Source organism: Coturnix japonica, chromosome 1, assembly GCF_001577835.2.
Source record: "Coturnix japonica isolate 7356 chromosome 1, Coturnix japonica 2.1, whole genome shotgun sequence".
Classification (NCBI taxonomy): domain Eukaryota; kingdom Metazoa; phylum Chordata; class Aves; order Galliformes; family Phasianidae; genus Coturnix; species Coturnix japonica.
In genome coordinates this window covers 22,545,576-22,565,030 of record NC_029516.1, presented here as the reverse complement: position 1 = coordinate 22,565,030, position 19,455 = coordinate 22,545,576, and the positions used below count along the sequence as shown (strand labels likewise).

At 41.2% G+C, this 19,455-nt stretch overlaps 1 long non-coding RNA gene across 1 annotated transcript; it reads right to left on the bottom strand.

Moving 5' to 3' along the window:
* Window positions 1-8,205: 8,205 nt before the first annotated feature.
* Window positions 8,206-16,676, bottom strand: LOC116653364. The gene is made up of 3 exons (XR_004307025.1): window positions 16,576-16,676; window positions 15,704-15,818; window positions 8,206-8,746 (listed from the first exon to the last, which is right to left on the bottom strand). It is a non-coding gene; the product is annotated as an uncharacterized LOC116653364 (long non-coding RNA).
* Window positions 16,677-19,455: the final 2,779 nt, after the last annotated feature.

Genomic DNA, 19,455 nt, shown 5'->3' with positions numbered 1-19,455 from the left:
AAAAACTCTATCACAAGTTTTATAAAGCTTTAATTCACCAGAATGATGACTGAAACCTTTTCAGATCTTGAATAAAGCTGTCCATGAAGGTAAAGACCACGCTTCTCTCTGGATATCCCCTTACATTCATACATTGACCAAATGCACTTATTTCTAAGGGTCTTACACTTTGATCACATCATGGAGCACAGCAGTCTGACTTAGGAGCTTGTTATCTCCCTCGTGCTTATTCAAGGGTGCAAGCAACTAATGCCTCATGTTTTAATGTTATGAACAGAGTTGCTTATTCGCTTCATATTTGCAATCCTTTGGATTGGCAATATGGCAAATATGTGTAAATACTTTTTTCTTAGCCTCAACATTTCATACTATTTTTTCTTTACTAGCAAAGTGTTGCTATATATTTGCTGGTATCTGGGAAGTCTTTGCTTCCAAAACTACATGATTTGTACAGAAAAATGAATTATATCAAAAGTGACATGCCAGCCTCCAGAGCAGCCCAACAACTTGACCCAGAGCTTGAAAATGCCAAGCAGCGTATAAAAACATAAACCACTGCTTGTTTTTTAAGACAGTTCAATGCTTTTTGCTGCATAACTCACATTTTTCTAACCCGAAGAACAGACAATAGAGTACACTGTGCTTTCTCATGGAGTCCTGCCTTGGGGAGATTGCTGCTTTTACACTGGGATCCTCAGTGTCATACTGACTGCAGCAAGAACTAGTGCTCTTCAACCATGCTGAAACCTGATGGTATCACTCTCTACAAAAAGGTAGATTTAAGGAATGAGGAGTGAATGGTGGGTCTTTGCCCTTTTGTGTCCTGGCTGTTTACGGAAGAGCAAATAAACAAGCTGTGGGCAGACAAGCACACATCACAGGCTGGAGGGGTGGGAACTGGGATTGTTTAGTCTGGAGAAGAGGATCAGGAGAGATGTTGTTGCTCTCTACAGCTCCCTGAAAGGAGGTTGTAGTGAGGTGGGTGTCAGCCTCTTCTCCTGGGTAACAGCAATAGGACGAGAGGTAATGGCCTTAAGTTGCACCAGGGGAAGTTCAGGCTGGATATTAGGAAAAATTTCTTCTCTGAAAGAGGCTGCCCAGGAGGTGGTAGAGTCACTGTCCCTGGAGGTGTTCAAGAAACATGGAAAGGTGGCACTCAGGAGCGTGGTTTACAGGGAATGGTGGTGATGGGCTGATGGTTGACTAGATGATCTTAGAGGTCTTTTGCAACCTCAGTGATTCTATGAAATCATCACTGAGCTGGAAAACTACATCATGGGATATGTGGTCTGCCCAGAGAATGGTATGGCTGTGCTGATACGGCACCTTGCCACCCCTGTCAGGACAGACCCCAAACAGCCTGCACACTGCTAACCAGGGAGACAGGACAGGCTCACCCCACAGGTAACATCTCTTGCAGAAACGCGATGCGGTAAACAGGGTGAGAATCTGTTACACTGCTCATGGCAGTGAGGCACTTCTATTCACTAAGCACTTCACTGGGCAGAGAGGTTTTCAGGGGCATCTGTGACTAACCAGCTAAGTAAGGACAGCCTCTTACTCACAGTGACTAATGGCATATTGGACCATAGAATTATCTTTGCAATGTCTCTGAGCTGTTTGTCCCAGCCCATGCTGCAGCCCAGCTCTGCACTCCTAATCCCCACAGGGAAGTGCCTCCATGGGTGTTTAGGATGATTCCTCCCGCCAGCATCTCAAACCCGCGGCCGAAGGGATCAGAGAGAGCTTTACAATTCCCTTCCCCCGGGATACGTGGGGACAGCCTGTGCAGGATGAATCAATGCCATACGTCAGGCACTGTTTGTATATGTTTCAGTGTATCCAGGCAAAGCCTTTCAACTTTCCATCCTAGAGTTCGAGCAGTACTTTCCTGAACATCAGCCAGGAAAATTTTGTAGATTTGGCAGCAAGACTGTGGGAAGCCTGGTTCAAGACCAGCCCTGAGTGCTGGAGCAGAGGCTTTATATAAAGAGAGAGAATCCAAACACCTTCCTTTGTTTCTTTCTACAAACGAATACAAATGGAGCCCTGAGATTGCGATCAGGCCCTATTGTATAAGCACAGGCCTTTCCATTACTCCATTTCAGATTTTTGGCATGTAGAACTTCATTATTTTTCAGCTGGAAAACTAATTAAAATGATTTTTTTATTTTTTTTATCAGAGTGTTAATGCTTTGGTTCTCGACTACTCCACTGGCTTCCAGCCATCTAATTTCAGTCCCTAGGGCAAAGCCTGACAAATTAAGATAAAGCCATTACTTAATGTTCCCCCTCTGAGAGAAAACAAGAGGTATTTCCTGTTCTTATTAATGGCATAAAGCCAATTTCCAGGCAAAATCTTGGTGTGATGCGGGCTCTGCCTGCAGCACTGCCTTCAGTGGCTTTTGATCCTCCCAGCTGCTCAGCTTCTGCCAGCCTGAAGTCCCTTCTCCTCTGCCCCTGGTCACTGAGATATTTTTGCTTTGAGAAGCAAAATATTTGCTGCTGTTTCCTACCTGGAAGGAGAAGCAATCCCCGGGAATCCCAGGCAGGTTAGTCACTGCTGAGGAATGGGCACTACCCAGTTTGAGTGCATTCAGAGCAGGCAAACCCAACTTTTTTTCCAGAATCCAGATAACAAAAGTTCATGCACTCCTCAAGCATGTTTTCTTAATATAAACGATACCATTTCTCCATCCTCCCCAGCTGTAACAGGTAACAAACAACACTTACCATGGCAACACCATGAATTGCCCTATGTAAAGGTAATGCGAGGACTCTGGTGAGCAAGGCAGAGCTGTGAGATGCAGCTTGGGAATACAGCCAGAGAGATGTAAAGTGCTTAGAGGGGAAGCAGCAAGACAAACGTGAGTGATATGCAATGACAAGCCTGCAGTCACTAGGGACAGACACACAGCACTGCTGTGCTTTTTCCCATTGGGTACCCGTGATGCAAAGCATGCGCCCCTAGGCCAGCAGAGCTCCAGCCAGCACTGCTTTATTCTTCAATGCTCTCTTTATAAAATTCTTGTGCCTAAACAAAGCTGATTCAATTGAAACCCTAGCAGAAGTTCCCCCAAATATTTTCCTAAGCCAACTTGTTTAGGGAAAGACTTGGCTAAACAAGGAGACTGTGTGCAGAGTGCTGCTGAACTTTACTATCTGAGATTTTTGCCATGTTTGGGGCTGAAAGCAGATATTGCAAAACACCTCTGGGTGTTAAGGGGCACAGAGTGGACACCCAGCCTGGGCTGTGCCAATACTGCAGGGAGGTAGAGATGGGATTGAGTCATCTTCAATTGCCAGCTGGGCAGTTCACTTCTGCTGATACCCTTTTAAAGATTTTTCTTTTTTCTCTTAGATTGTTTCTTTAAAAAATAGACATAGGAATTGAATATATCCTTTTTTGCCTTCCTGATAAAATCCAGTGCTTCAGAAGGGAATCATTATTCCCTACTTCCATGCACTGCACATCCTCAGGTTTTCTAATTTCCACATAAAACAGTGGCAGGTCATCTTGTCCTGCCTCATATCACTGTGTTAAATTCCATATGGCTGAACAATACTGGGCATTTGTGTTTAAAGCAGCAGACAAAGTCAAGAAAATTGCAGAAGCGCATCCCAGTACCACTTGGGGTTACTCAATGGACCCAAATGTACAACTGAGCAATGCAGAGAACACATTTTCTGCTAAAGCATAGGTTGTTATCATTATGGAAATAGCCATCATGCTCAGTGTTGTGTGATCAGCATTACCTAAGCTGACGTGATTTGAACATTCCTTTTCGTTGCTCTTTCTGAGCATTTGAAAGTACTATCTTCCTGAAATGTTTTAGAGAAAGATGTGAACAGCCAGTTTTGCCAATAGCTTAAGCAGATGCAGTTTCTGTACATTTTTAGGTCAATAGGAAATTTGGTCCCTTTTTCATTTCTCAGATGTAAGCTGTAATAACCCAGCTGTGGCTGTTGCCCCAGATAAGGTCAAGGGAAAGTAGATGTCCTGCCTAAGTTAAAAAATTCCTTATGGCATTTTTAAGAAGAAATTCTTCTGCCTGCTTAGTTTGAAGGAGGGACTTGCACTTAGAAGTGTGAGAGTTAGGATGTACTGTCACAGTAACTAAGAAAAAGCACATTAATTTGCTGAAAAATTCCCTTTCCTACAGTTAATAGAACATAATTGGAGCTAAATGTGTATGTTCTCTATTGCCTCTTACCCTCCCATATTTCTATATGTAGACATACTGTATGTGAACCGCCTTCAGGGGCTTAGATGTAAAAGCTGCATGCTTTCTGAACCCCTCTTCCTTAAAAGCTTGGGATGTGAAGACAAGATAGAAGCAGTGACCTTAGTATGGAGAGCTGATAAGTGAAAGAGAATAATAAGGAAATAAGTGAAGGAGACTGTTGCTCTGTGGTGGGCAGCAACAGGGGAGGACATGGGAGAAGAAATGAGGAAGGAGGGAAATGAGCTGTGAGGAAGATGATTCAAGAGCCTATTGACCAAGGAAATTATCTGGAGCGAGGAAAATAAACAAAATCTGATTTCTGTTCTTTAGAACACACTGTGTTGCACAGATTCTTGTATACATATGCTTTATATATATAAATAAAAAATCCTTTTTTTTCCTCTGTGCATTGTTACAGTTTCAATTAGAAAGGAACGTGTTCACTCCTGCCATGTCTCCCTGTTCCACATCTCCCAAAGAACGTGGATTGGCAGGAGGGTGTTCCCCTGGGAGTACTCAGCGCAGATATACTATTAGGTATTTTTCCATGCATAATTACTAGCTACACAGATCTGAGACAGATGCCAAGCTATTTTGAATTTGCACAGAGAGCCCCTGGGGAACTTCGGAGTAAAAATATTCTGCATTTGGCAGCATTTGGGCATCCACAATGCAGGCAGCTGAGCAGGAGTACTTAAAATCCAACTGACACAACCACATTCCACACTAGAGCTTTCCTGTAACCTCTCCAAACTTCAAAGAGCTTCACCTTGCACTGCTAGATAATATTTCATCAACTCGGGTGTTTGTGTGATATTTCTAGGAAGCCATCATTTTAAGCCAAGTTGATTGAAGGCATGTATTACTAACACTGATGCTATTTTGCTTCTATTTACAGTTCCAAAAATGAAGTGGCAAGCCCTGTGGAACTACTAAAGAGGCAAAAACTCTTCTGCTATCAAAATGTCACCCATAGCCACTATTAGATATACTTTCCATGGGTTTTCTAATCTACACAGAAAGGATGGGCAATATTCCTGAGTACACCCAAAGTCACAGGGGAGCTGGCAAACAGAAGCAGCACCTCTGCAACCTTGGGAAACCTCATATCCCTGAAGGCCACAATCTTCAACAGAATCCAGCATTTTATCTTAGGTGTCCAAATTAATCTTTTAATCTGATTTACCTCTGGACATCAAGCTTAAGAAAACGAAATAGGTTAAGTGTACATTTACACTACAGAGAGAATGATGGGAGCGCTTGCTGTTTCATCTGTTTTCATGGGCATAGAAAGAACTATGTAGCAACCTGGGATGCTGGAAAGTTGTTTAACCATGCTTACACTGACACAGCCTTGTATTCTTTGAAGTGATTAACTATGTTTGCTTTTTGCATGGAAGATATAGACATAAGTTTTTGCCCAAAATGTCTATTTCCTTCTTGGTAAAAAAAGGTGAACATGAACAGATGTTGTGTTAGAAGTGGAAAACCACACTGCAAATTGCACTACAGGTATAATAATAAGACAAAATTAATTGGAGCTCAAAAGAGGTTGACTTACAGGAAAAGACATCCGAGAACAAGAAGTATGATTTATTGCTGAACTGTTTGTGGTCTACAGAAAAACATATAGATGAAGAGATAAAGGCATAAAATATGATACTGTCAAGTTCACTTTCTGAATCCATTTAATTCCACCACTCATTTCCCACAGATCGGTTTTACATGGTAAGCCTCAAAATTATTTGATTGCACAAATGGATTTCAAATGATTTTCTGAATATGTGGTGATTTCTCTCAAGATGAGTCTTTCTCTACATAATGGGTTTTTATTTCTTTTTAGTTGTTTGTGTGGTGCTGAGCAATCAGCAGGTTCTGCTCCGGTGACCTTGCAGTACAATGCTTCCCTCCACCCTCAGTATAAATGCAGCAAGGGAAGAATGTGGGTTGAAGACCTTGATAGAAACTCCAGTTTGCTTTCTGAGCAGCACAAGGCCCATGTATTCAGGTGATTGTGTTCCCTGCATAAAACCGTACAATACCTACTTCATGTTCAGTGTACACAGTTATAACTTCTAGTCTTGAAAAGGTATAGAAGATCTGGAAAACACAGAGAAATGCTGCCTGTAGGACCTCAGCCATGATGGAACAGCTTCTGTAACAGGAACATGGACACTTAAATGGACAGCTGCACTTCAGTTCTAGAATTGAAAATATAGTGGATAAAATGGGTTTGATAAAAGTCCCTGGAGTCGTAAATGAGGGAAAGAGAGAACTGGGAAATGCCTCAAAGAGCTACAGAAATGCTGCCATGGCTACAGATCTACAGTGGTTTAGGAAGCAACCAGATAGACTACTTGAATAAAAGGTCACTAACAGATGTAATGTACAAATATAATACCTACTGCTGTGGAAGCCCATCAGTTGTAATTTATTGGAAATAGGAAAAGCACGCTGAGCAAGTACAGTCACTCATTGTCTTTGCACCCAGTGAAATCCAGTAATAGGTTAGTGGGTTAGACAAGTCTTTCACCAAGTCTGGTAGAGTGTGACATACCATTTTAAATCCATTTTCTGGAATAGGCTGAATTCATTACATGCCTTCCGTAAAGCTTTTGAATAGCTGAGAGCATTCAACAACCAACATAATAAGGAATAATTTAGCCAACAGGTCTTGGAAGGAAGCTGTTCCACAGTTGAGATGAGCTGTCTGACATGGCATTTGTTATATCACTCATGTTCTTCATGCTACTCCTGTAGCTACTCAAAACAGAGTAGCATGTCCTTCCCTGACACAGGTCAATCTGGAGTCCAGAAAGACTTATGTTAGAGACAGGCCTTTATTCTGCCATCTGAACACTTTGGAAGAGAGAAATTGGAAGAAAATGCTATTAGCAAGATTAATAATCATCTCGTAAAAATCCCTAATGTCAAAAGGCAGTAAGCAACCTGGGCTACTTCAGAAAATTTTCTGCATCAGTCTTCAGTGATGTTCTGCTGTGCTGGAAAACTTGGTATACAGAAACATGCTGTGCTTCTGAAAGAACATTTAATTATTAATTCTATGGCTTAAAGATCTTTCTGGTAAAAGACTTCCAACAGTACATAAGGCATATTGCTACATAAAGTAAGATGAAAAGAAACGTGTGGGTATTAATATATTTAGAAACATGCTTTTTATACAAATATGAGTAATTTAAAACTTCAGACTGGGAGACCAACTGAGTAAAATGCACTTTGTAGCATCTTAGGGACAGAGCCCTAAATGCACCTCCAGTACACTCTGACTTCCCATGAAATTCACCATTCTGAACTCACCATAACAAAACTGAGACTGCAGACTGAACCAAACCAACATGTTCATTGGATAATAAAGCTCCAAGCCCACATAAGAAATCAGATCTGATGCATCTATGTACTAATGCAACCAAAGGAACTCCGTCTGGATATACAAATTCACAGAAGTATTTACCAAACAGGAACTCCTGCCCAACTAAATCATTACATCTTAACAATCCTTCATTATGAAAAACAATCCTAATTTTAGGCCTAAATTCAGTTCCAGTTAAAGGCATGCAGCCACCTCCCAGGAAATGTTTGCTTTCCCCTACATTTAATAAAATAGAGATATTTAAAACATTTCTTTGGTTATCTTTCAGCCCAGTGTTCGGAGCAACACCTTTCTTCTTGATAATTTTGACTTATCAGCCATCAGATGTAGACATACATAATACTCCTCCCAGCAACTATTTATGACAGCTTATTTTTCCTTGTCAGTTGGTGACAATTAGAAGGAACTCAGCAGTGTTTACTCATTTTCATTCAGGAGTGGCATTATCTTCCATTCAAGTGTATTTGGATGCTTTTAGCAGTTAACTCAGAATGAGAATACAATTGCGTGTACTTGAGGCCTCGAGGACCCTGGATGCTCTGGAGTCCTGAGCCAGGCAGGGTGGCTGAGCAGAGCCCATAGTACTATTACAGGTAATACTTCAGCAGGCTTGAAATATGCATTGTGCAACATGTCGGGGAAGCAATGTCATTTTAGTCACCCTACACTGAAACTATTTCTCCATCTAGTGGGTCTATCAGCACAGCCTCCAAATTTCATCCAGAAATGATCCTCATGGGTACTGGTATTGCTAGTAGCCTTAGGGCACACATCCTGCAACCACATTTCAGAGTCTGTCCCATCCTCATTCAACTGTTCTGTGTGTTTCAAGCACTCTTGAATATCTCTTTTCTATATAAGGGCATAAGAGAGCCTTATACACAATATTTTTCAAAATACACTATTTTTTCCTGCTCCTTTTGCTTTCAAAAGCAAGCCCAGCAGAAACAATACCCTTTTACTTTACTACCCAAAAGAGGAAGGGCAATGTGTTGGCTGTAGGAGCTGGGGCAGTCATCCAACGCAGGAACTGACAAAAGCTGGAAACATCTGGGCACTCTCCAGCTTCTAAACCTGCAGCTGCAGGATCCAAATACTTCAGTGGTGAATACCTCCTCCTGGAAAATCCCTGTTGCATAAATGGAAAATCAGTGAGTAGACACATGCAGACACACATACCAGCAGAGGAATGATAAGTACTCATATCTGTATTTGAAAGTATTCCCTCTTAGTGTGTTGCTTTTTCCCCCAGATGGCACAGAGCGTCAGGGAGTCACAACAATAATTTCCCTGAGAGAAAATCCTTTGACTGCTTCTACTGCATGTCCCAATAACACACATGCTGCTCTTATCATCCAATGCTGGGTGTTTCCTCAAGAATGATGTTTACCACACTGTTCGTAGCAGGCAGTAGTGCTTAAAAAAAGAGTTCTGGAAAAATTACTGTGTAAAGCAAGGAACGTTTTTCTGTGCATCCCCTACTATGTCCTGCTGTGGTTGCTGAACGTTTAAGCTAGATCTATCAAGTCTAAAAAAACATGGAATGCTGATGAGAAATCAACTCTTATAATTTGAATACTCTGAATAAGATTAATGATTGTAGAAAACCAAGACTCCAGTGGGGCCTTTAACCTTAACTGAAACACCAGGATGTAGCACAGGACAGCTGTTGTAACTGTATTTCCCAGGTTAAGCCTCGTGCTGCTTTCTGAATGGTCAATTCAGATATCTGTGTGGATGCAAACGGTGCTGTACGGTTATTGAATTAAGTAAAAGCACAGCCATCAAGAGTTTGCAGCCCTTTTTTAATAGTGAATCTTCTGTGAAAATTATAATTTCTTAGTTACATCCATGGATCACCCAGGCACTACAGTATCCCTCAAAGCTCATCTCTGTTTGCAAAGTGTAAACCCACAATATACTGGCATAAGACATTTTCCCTCTAAACCAACCCCAGGTTTGCTTGAAAACCTCCACCAAGGAAACCTCCTCTCCCACTCTCTCCTCTGGGGCTGTCTGGGGAAAGCTCTAGCTGAGTGTTTTCTGAAAAACTGAGGCACTTCAGAAGGAAAGGTAGGAGGTGCCATGAAGGGGAAATCCCACCAGCAGCTGGGAATGCTGCCCCAAACATACCAACACTCTGCTCTCATCCTGCTGGACACACAGCACTGGGTGTCTTGGCATCAACCCTATTGCCACACAGCAGTGATCCAAGCAGCAAGACCTAATTACAAACAACTGTATGTTTCTAAAGGGTAACAAGCGAATTCAACATAAGAAAAAACACCTCGACTATGAATGTTTTCCAATCATGTGAAAAATGATTGCAATGTATAAAGTCCATGAATCATTTTGAGATCTTCATTCAGATAGATAAAATATTATTATTCCCTGTAAGTTATTACTATATTGCATTTGAAATGGCTTTATAATTTCCTGTCTATTGCAACCCTCAGGTCTCTGCTATATTGCTGCTTTTCAATTACTTTTTCTTATTTTTTACTTCAATATATATGTTTTGAATTCATTTTTCGTCTGTATCAGCCCACGGTATTCCAGATTGAATCTTATTTTGTTATTTCATGTTCTCATTTCTACAGTTAGGAATTTATTGCTTTGTAAAGATGAAAACTAAAACTATATATGTGTGTATATATATAAGGATATTTATGTCATGTTTATATTTATATCTGTCCCAAATATATATATGTTTGTATTTATAATATATCCCAAATTAACTGTCATGCAAATAGATAAAAAAATAAGACTGTATAATCATAAAATCTTATAAATCATACAAAGGCTTTACCTTTGAATTACTACCATGCCCATGACATTAATGGGTGGGTAAAATTCAGCTCTGTTAGTTCAACGGGTAGCTTTCTATGATAGAGCAACAACTTCTGTGGACAAAGGAACACAACTGATGTCTTCTGCCTGGACTTGTCAAGACCTTTGATATGGTCCTGCTTCATATCCTTTAAGTCAGAGAGATATGAACTTGAAGTCTGGAGAGTTTATTGGATAAATAGTTGGTTGGATGGCCATAGCCAGAGGATTGGCCAGTGGCTCTGTGTCAAGGTGGAGGCTGGTTGTAGGTGGTGTTCCCCAGGGGTCCATCTTGGAACTGACGTTCTTCAATATCTTCATCAATGACATAGACCATCAAATGTACCCACAACAAGTTTGCTGATGACACCATGCAGGTGCAGTTGACACAATAGAAGGAAGGGATGCCATCCACCTGGACAGGCTTGAAAAGTGAGCCCATGAGAACCTAATGAGTTTCAACAAGGACAAGTGCAAGCTGCTGCAATTAGGTTGGGGCAATCCCAGATACGTGTACAGTCTGGGAAAATTCATTGACAGCAGCCCTGCTGAAGACATGGGGGTCCTGATGAACAACAGCTGGACATGAGCAAGAAGTGTGGACTTGCAGCTCAGAAAGCCAGCTGTATCAAGAGTTGCATCAAAAGAGGGTGGCCAGAAGAGTGAAGGAGGTGACCGTCCCCATCTACTTTGCCATTGCAAGGCCCCATTTGGAATACTGCATCCAGGGCTGGAGACTCCAGTACAAGAAAGATGTGGAGCTTTTGGAGGGGGTCCAGAGGAGGCCACAAAGATGACCCAAGGGTGAGGGCACCTCTCTTACAAAGAAAGGCTGCAAGAGCTGGATTTATTCATCTTGGAGAAGGCTCTGGCAGTACATCTCAACAGTAATTTAAATTGGTCTTCCATCTATCTCACAGTGCCTGAGGATACTCACAGATCACAGAATCACAGAATCACAGAATGACCCGGGTTGGAAGGGACCTCAAGGATCATGTAGTTCCAACCCCCCTGCCTGGCAGGGCCACCAAACATACACCTTTACTAGATCAGGTTGCCCAGGGCCCCGTCCAACCTGGTCTTGAACACCTCCAAGGACGGGGCATCCACAACCTCCCTGGGCAGCCTGTTCCAGGACCTAACCACTCTCCTAGTAAAGAACTTCCCCCTAACATCCAATCTAAATCTTCCTTCTTTTAACTTAAAACTATTTCCCCTAGTCCTGCTATTATCAGCCTTTTCGAAGAGTTTACTCCCCTCCTGGGCGTAAGTTCCCTTCAGGTATTGAAAGGCTGCAATGAGGTCAAGTAACTAATAACCGTAGAAAAACCTAATAGATGACTGAAGCCCCCAGAAATAAGATTTTTGCTCTTTTTTTTCCCTCCAGGATGTGTTTTCAGTTTTCAGTTTAAAAACAGGATAGAACTAAAACTTATAGTTTTTATAGAGCTTTCAGAATCTATTGGCATTCATTTTAGTGACTGATTTTTACGATTCTATAAAAACCAGAACCAGCATTTCTAAAATGGGTGCCAATTTCAGGAAAATAGGTAATTAGTATTTAAATACAGCAATTCAACTCTTTAGGAGTTATTAAACTGGCTTTCACACTCTCCTGTCTGTGCAGATGACCAGAACTGTACAGTGAATTGCTTTCACACCTGTTTCTCGGCCATTTTATTTAACTGGGTGTGGAATGGGTTTATTTGCCTTTCTTGGTTTTCTGTTTGCTTTGTTTTAGTCAATCCAGCAACTTGCTGTGCATTCCTCCTTTTTCAAAGCCACAGGTCTCCTAATGAAGTACGGTAATTTAATAGCATCAGAAAGAAAAAGATGTTCTAGAATCTCTGCCAGGATGTCTTCAGAATCACAGCAACCACTTAATAAGCTTCAGTTTTCTCTTACTAAACTAAAATAGGACTTGGCGCATGCTATTTGCCAGCTGTTGTACATTTACCAGCTTAACTACATTTTTAATGTTGATGAAGCCCTATGAAAGATACACTCTTATCCTTATTTGGATTAAACTTTACACCGTGCCATATCAGATCCTTTTTTGTTTGCATTTTTATTTGCTTCTTTCACTTATTTTTACTGGACCCAGATATCAGCAGTGTCCTTTATTCATCTAATTAATACAAATCATTACGTGCCTGGAAAAAGAAGATCTAGTTCTCTTATGGTGGGAGATATTTTAGAGTATTTACAAGTCAAAAATGCTGGCATCAAATCTCTCTTCATCCCGAAGGAACTGTAAATCATGTTCATAATTAATGATCATAACTCAGAGTATACAGCCTGCCACATACCACAGCTCCAGGATTTCCTAAGTTAACATTATTTGGCATTGCGTGGGAAACTTGCAGATTTATATAAGTTGCATTTTTAGCAATAGACAATTTAACAGCTCAGCTTTACATTAGGTTAAACCTTCACCCCTTTCCAATGAGCTCATACAAGGATTCTTTTTTGCATTTTCTGCCTGAACTTCCTTAGTAAAGTGCTGCAGTAGAATGGGGACTTCAGAAGCCCTGAGACATAGTTCATGCCACTTATCACTTCCATTAGAAATGTATAAGACAGTAAAACCTTAGTGACCTGTAACTGGAAATATAGCGATTTTATGTCACAGTGCAATATCTGGTAAGAACATTGTGTGTTTTTTAGCAGTGATGTCCTACTGAGCACCTTGTTAGCAAGACTCAGCTCACCATCTTTTTCTCTTGTGGCTATTATAGAAAATTTAAACTTTTCATATTTATTCCATACTTTTATTACAGCTGTAGCACTATAGCACTGCAGTCTGGACAAAGACAGGTACCTGTTCATTCCCATTAAGTATTAACCTGACAAAATGAGGATATGAGTTATTCATCTGCTGGTTGTCAAAGATGAGCCTTGAACAAAACCCTAAGCTTGCAGGCCATAAGCTTTGTGGTGACAGACACAAGGGAGATTCTCAGTCACTGGCCATTTGAGGTCATCACAGTATCACAAACGTCCTTTCACCAGAAATAACTTCTGATTCCCTCTCTCTGATCTTCACAGCAAATAAATGATAGTAACTTTTATAATAAGGAATCAGTTCTTATCTTCCCTCTCTACTGAACCTGTGCCTTCGGTAACCTTTGTGAGTAAGAGATTACACTGATCTGAAGTAAAAACTGCATCTCTAATATGTCAGACCCAAGCCTCACACCTGTGCAGAAGGATTTGCCCCCTGTACCATCAGTATAATAGAGTCACTCCAGCCAAAGTATTTATCTTAAAGTATTACGCAACTTTCCCAAGATGCCTCTTCACATACTACCCTCCACTTTGAGCTAACAAAGCCTAAAGGTTCAGCAAACAGAAGCTTGTTCTGTGTTTGACAAAATCCCATGTTAATCACGGAAGTCTAATAATTGCTGGAAACTCACCAGAAATACTCTGTCCTCCAGCTTGTTTGCTTCCCACTGAAAACCTCATTTCACCTACCTGCTTTCATGTCCCCGAATTCATGCCCTAATATTTTGACATGCCTCTGCTGTAGCACACCTGAAAATGTGCTGTTCTCTGCCTACATTGTCTGTGAACAAGAAGGCACACTGTGTACTCAGGTGACAGTTTAGATTCTTTGGCACTAACACTTGTGATACCTAGTACCATGGAGGCTGCTGACCACAGGGTCAAGTGTCAGGCTTATATAACTTTCATATCATTGATGAAGCAATAAGAAACATATTTTCTTCCATGGAAATTACTGTTAACATTTTTTCTTGTTTTAACCTTGTCAGAATGATATTTTTTGAAAATAATTTCAAATTCTTGCATTATGAACCCAGACTTCTACTGCTTACAGGAGATGTGGGTGCAATACTCTGTAACATTGTGCTCAGTCATTCAGAATAAGTCATAAACGTGAATACTGATAGATAATAATAACCTCAGGCTACTTTGTATTGGATTATGTGTAAGGTGAATGAAGGAATGTAAGGGATGTTTGTGAAAGTTTTGAATGTTGACTGTATTTCACTGTGTACTGAACTAAATGGAAGCTTTATAGAAAACAAAATGGCCAGAGATCTCCACAGATACAGACCACAATGAGAACATGAGCCAGCTGTTAGCTTTAAAAGTCCAAACTCCAATATATCACTCATTTTGTTTATGCTCTCTGGGAACTGGTGTGCAGAGGAAGATTAAAAGGGTTTTAGGGCTCTTGGAATGGAACATCCATTTGTGAGACACTGCCTTAACAGCAGCTGACACAGGCAAGCTGTGTGGGGAAAGGTATGAACAGATGCACCGATGTGCAGAGCACCTACTGTTTTAAAGATAAGATTTCATATGGAATGTTTTGGGTATTTTTCATAGCAGAGGAATTTTGGTGGATAGAGGGAATATCTTGAATAATTAATTTGCATATTGAGCGTTCTTGCATAACACCTGAGCTTTATTCTACTAAAACTAAATTTCAAATCTGCAATAAATTCTTTCTTTATAGAAAAAGTAGAAGAGTTTTGCAAGATACCTGATTCTGGCCTGTATCAGTTTATACCCAGGGAAGCTGGCATCCTCTGGGAAGGAGGCCCTTTCAAAGGGACAGGGAGGCTCTCAGACTATAAAGATGGGGCTGCTCTTTTATTATTTTAAGAAACATCAGCTGCCTTTTCAGTAAAAGTAGTCATGGAAACACCTCTCAATATAAAATGATACTTTCTTTGCAACAACTAAAGCAAATGCTATCCATATATAACTGAAAGCTGTACTTAAGTTATAGTTCATTTAAAAAAGAAATCCAAATAAAGGCTATGTCAGCCAGAAACACTGTGTATAGATGTAACTGCAGAGGCTGTGCTGATTCAGAAACTCTGTCAAACACAAATGTACCAGCATTCATGTCTGCCCCAGCACAATCAGCCCCAACCCCATAAGCAGGACCTGCTCATTGTCTCAGCAGAGGGGATTTTCACACTCCCTTGTGCTCACACAGGACTCTCCTGGTACCACTAGAAAACACAACTTTAGCAGCCTAACAGCTGTTTCACCTAATTTGTTTGCTATTAATCCCAACAGATCGGAGTTAAGAAATCTGATGAGCAAGGAGTGGGTAGGAAGTTCCAATTGAAGTTTACCAATCATTTATTTTTATGATTGCCAAATCTTATCTTCCTGAAGTATTCTTCAGAGATTCAGAAAGTTAAAATAGCAGGCTTCAGAGTCTGAAAATCTATAAAGGACAAATTTCTGAGTCAAAGCCTAGAAAAGCACTGACCTTTCAACACTGCTTATCCTTGGATCTGTTCTCTTCTCGCCTCTCTGTATGAGAGTCCCATGGGAGACACATTTGGAAATGCAGGACCAGGAGATAAGAGTCTGTAGAAGGCAGACTGAGGACAAGGAAGAAGACTAATGAAGTTTCATGTGAGAGATTCAAGTGCTTTTTTAAATTTGTTCTTCCAAACACAACTGTTATCTATATGCGAAAAATGTACAGCAGAAAATTTATGTTGTTGAAGGCTTTCTGAGAACTAGGATTTAAGTGCCTCCTCCTTAAAATGTTCTAGTCTGAGATTCAAGCAGCCCTAAGGGCCTAATCAAATTCACTTCTGTAGAATTGTACTCTTCAGAGCCGTAGCAATTCAGATAGACCCCTTTTCAGAAAATGAGAGAACAGACTCAGGTGGTTTAATCATGGAATCAGAGAATCACAGGACATCTCAAGTTGGAATAGTAATAGTGATAGTGATAGTGATAGTAATAGTAATAGTTAGTAATAGTAATAGTAATAGTAATAGTAATAGTAATAGTAATAGTAATAGTAATAGTAATAGCAATAGCAATAGCAATAGTAATAGTAATAGTCTTGTGCGTGTTGGAAGGAACCTTAGAGATCATCGAGTCCAACCCCCGGGATTCAAGCCTCTGTGCTGCAGAGTGGCACTTCTACTACTTGCGCCACAGGGGGGATTCGAACATCCCAAGCAAGTCCTGGTCAAGGGTTGGAAAATCCTTTGTCTGAGGGACACAGATGGACAAAGCCAGAGGAATGAGAGAGGGAGAGAAAAGCTTCAGATGAGCGGCCGGGAAGCAGTCTTCTGTGTGGGCTTATCTCGAGGAAGATTGCCATCTCACGGGGGCCATAACCTGGGGAGCCTGTTGTAGTTCTGTCTGTAGTGAAGAACCTTTTCCTAACACCCAACCTTAACTTCCACTGACGCAGCTTCATGCCATTCCCTCAGGCAGTCTATAAACTAACTAGTCATCAGATAGCTCATCCTTTATCAGCTGGTAAAAGGTCCCCTGAGAGAGCTCTGTGCTGTACTTGTCTCTCCTTCCTCTCTCCTTATTTAGCAATGGCAGAATTCAAAGTGTAATCCGCAATCCTTACAGCCAGGATTTCTCAGGATTGGCTCTGGTCTGCCTCTAAGAACAAACATATGGAGGTACTTTCTTGAGTTTACTGGGACAAAAAGAGCAATGAGGGAAGTGGCAGATCCACACTCATTTAGTATTCACAGTGTTCACCAGTTACAGAATCACCTAGTAATCATTTCAGAGGCTGGGAAGACCATCCTGGACTTACTTTCCTCTTCCAGCAGACTTTTTAGCCACACCATAACCATCACATTGGTGGCTGCCAGACGTGTTCCAGCACCTAACATAAGCTGGGGCACAGAGCTCTAGGAAAAGTAGAACAAGCTTGTTTTAAAGTAGAACAGCTGTCAATGCAATAGAAAGCTTTTCACTTCCAGGAAGCTTCCCCTGCACTTGACAGATTGTACCTTCCCTTACTCTTCTGCCCTCATTACATGGATCAAATCCAAAAGAATTTGTTGCAATTGTGTTCTCATAATGTGACAGGTGTCCAGGTCTTAATACTTTCATTGGATTTTCAAGCTGGTTAGCTTCTGTGCTCACAAAAAAAAGCTGACAGTCTCAACATGCCCTGCCTCAGGACCCTGTAGGGGTGAGGCCACTGGCTCACCTTCATCTGTCACATCCACATCTCATCCTCACCTGCAAGCCAAGCAGAAGAAGCCTATTCTTCAAGCTCACAGAATCTTGGTATATTCCCTTGAACCTGTGGGATTTTCTGATTTTGGTTTGGCTGCCTTCCTTTGAAGGTCATGCAACGGTGTCTACTTCACCTTCCCAAACAAGGCAGTCCCTGAGGGGTTGGTTATCTGTTTTACCATGACTGTGTTTGTATCTTCAGCTGCTCTAAACAGATAGTGCTTTACTGAAAATAAACAAGAAACAGAAAACAGAAGGTGGTTGAACAACTTCATACACAGTTCTTATGTCCTCTCTTCCAAAAGCTCAACTGTTTGGTCTTCACTTCTCTGTGGTCTTGGAGCAGCCACTGTTAGATAGCAGCTCCCTGATGCCTCTCTGGTTGCTGGAGACCACAGGGTCCCTCTTGCTCCAAGGAGTACAAGGGCACAGCTGGAGATAACAGATATCAAGTCAGACTAGAGTTGCAGGCCAGTGGGGGTCACTCCTCTCTCCAGCTCTGCTATGAACAGGCCGCTGCTCTCTCTCCCCAGTTTACCAAAGCTTATTCTTTTATCATGGTCTTTAATTTTAAAGTAAAAACAAACAAACAAACAGCTGGTACTACTGTTGGAGTGTTGGAGAGAAAAGGTCTGAAATGTTTCTAATAGTGGCAAAACATTTCTGTTTGGCTACAGCATGAGCACAGGCTGCTATACAGTGCAGGGCCCGCCCCATTCCACCATTCCTCCCAGTAAGAAATACAGTCCGTAGGTAAAGCTCTGCAGTTTCAGAAAGCAATTTTGATTCTTTTTCAGACAACGCAGATTTCTCTCTAAACACCTGTGAAGTCGGATTTCTCAGTTTACAGTTCAGACATCCTAAGCTCAGTACTCAAAATACTAATGACAAAGAATGATGCAGTTTGGGCAGTTCTTTAGATTTACCAAAATGTTTCACAAACCATTTTTGCAGTTTATAAAGAGGAGTAGGAAAACTGGTGCCAAACAGTGAGTGTAGGGCAATGGAGGAAGAGCATTTGTCTGTCCATGCATGGCAGCAGGATCAGGCCAGTGCCACCAGCTCACATGGACAGTGTACCTGACACCAGGGTAGGATGAAGCTTTCGGTTTCCTGTATAAGAGGAGAGAAATAATGAAGTAAAAAGGGAGCAAAACAGCAAATGATTGACCAAAGTTTCAGATCCGAAGAATTTTCTTAGTGTACTGTATGTATGTTTATAATCTACAATTTGGATGACTTGATATGCCTTCATTCATAATATTTTTTTATGTATCCTTCAAGCAGAAAATACATTATCTCATGTGTTATTCCTGTCACAAAACAAATCAGTCAAAAATAATAAGGTATGAAAAACATAGTACACCATCAAAGGGCACCCGCTGCATGTTTTATCTCTCCTTGTTCTATCTGGTTCTAAAGCAGATGTAGAGAAGGACAGCTTGAGAAATGTAATAGCATACCCTCAGCTGCTGTGCTGTGCTTTAATGTGTGGTGCAGTGGATGGGAATGCACATGGAACAAACACAAGAGGCTCTCCACCATCTGCAGGCTGGGTCTAATTTTTTCCATGCTTCCTCATTTCTGAGAATAAAAGTGGAAAGTCTCTGATCTGCTTCATGTGTTTGCTTTGTGCCACGTGCTGGTCCCCACAGAGAGCAGGCACGCTGACAGAACCAGCTCACACATGCCTGAATGACTCTTGTTACAAAATAAAACAGGATAAGTAAGCCCTTGTAGTTTGTCATTCATCTCGTGTCCTTCTAATAGAAGTGGATGTGCTTTTGGTTATTTCAGCAATGCTGAAAGAAAATGCAGCGCAAAGGGAACTGTCATTAACTTTCGGTTCATTTTGGCAGCTAATGCTGGTGAAAACACAGACAGGTGTGAAGATCGGACAGCAAGGCAGCTTTCCCCTTCATTCAGGTATATGGCAGTTCGCAGCCTGAGGGGTTACTTCTGGTTTGTAGTGGGCACCAAAGAAATCAGGATTTCAGCCATAATAGATAC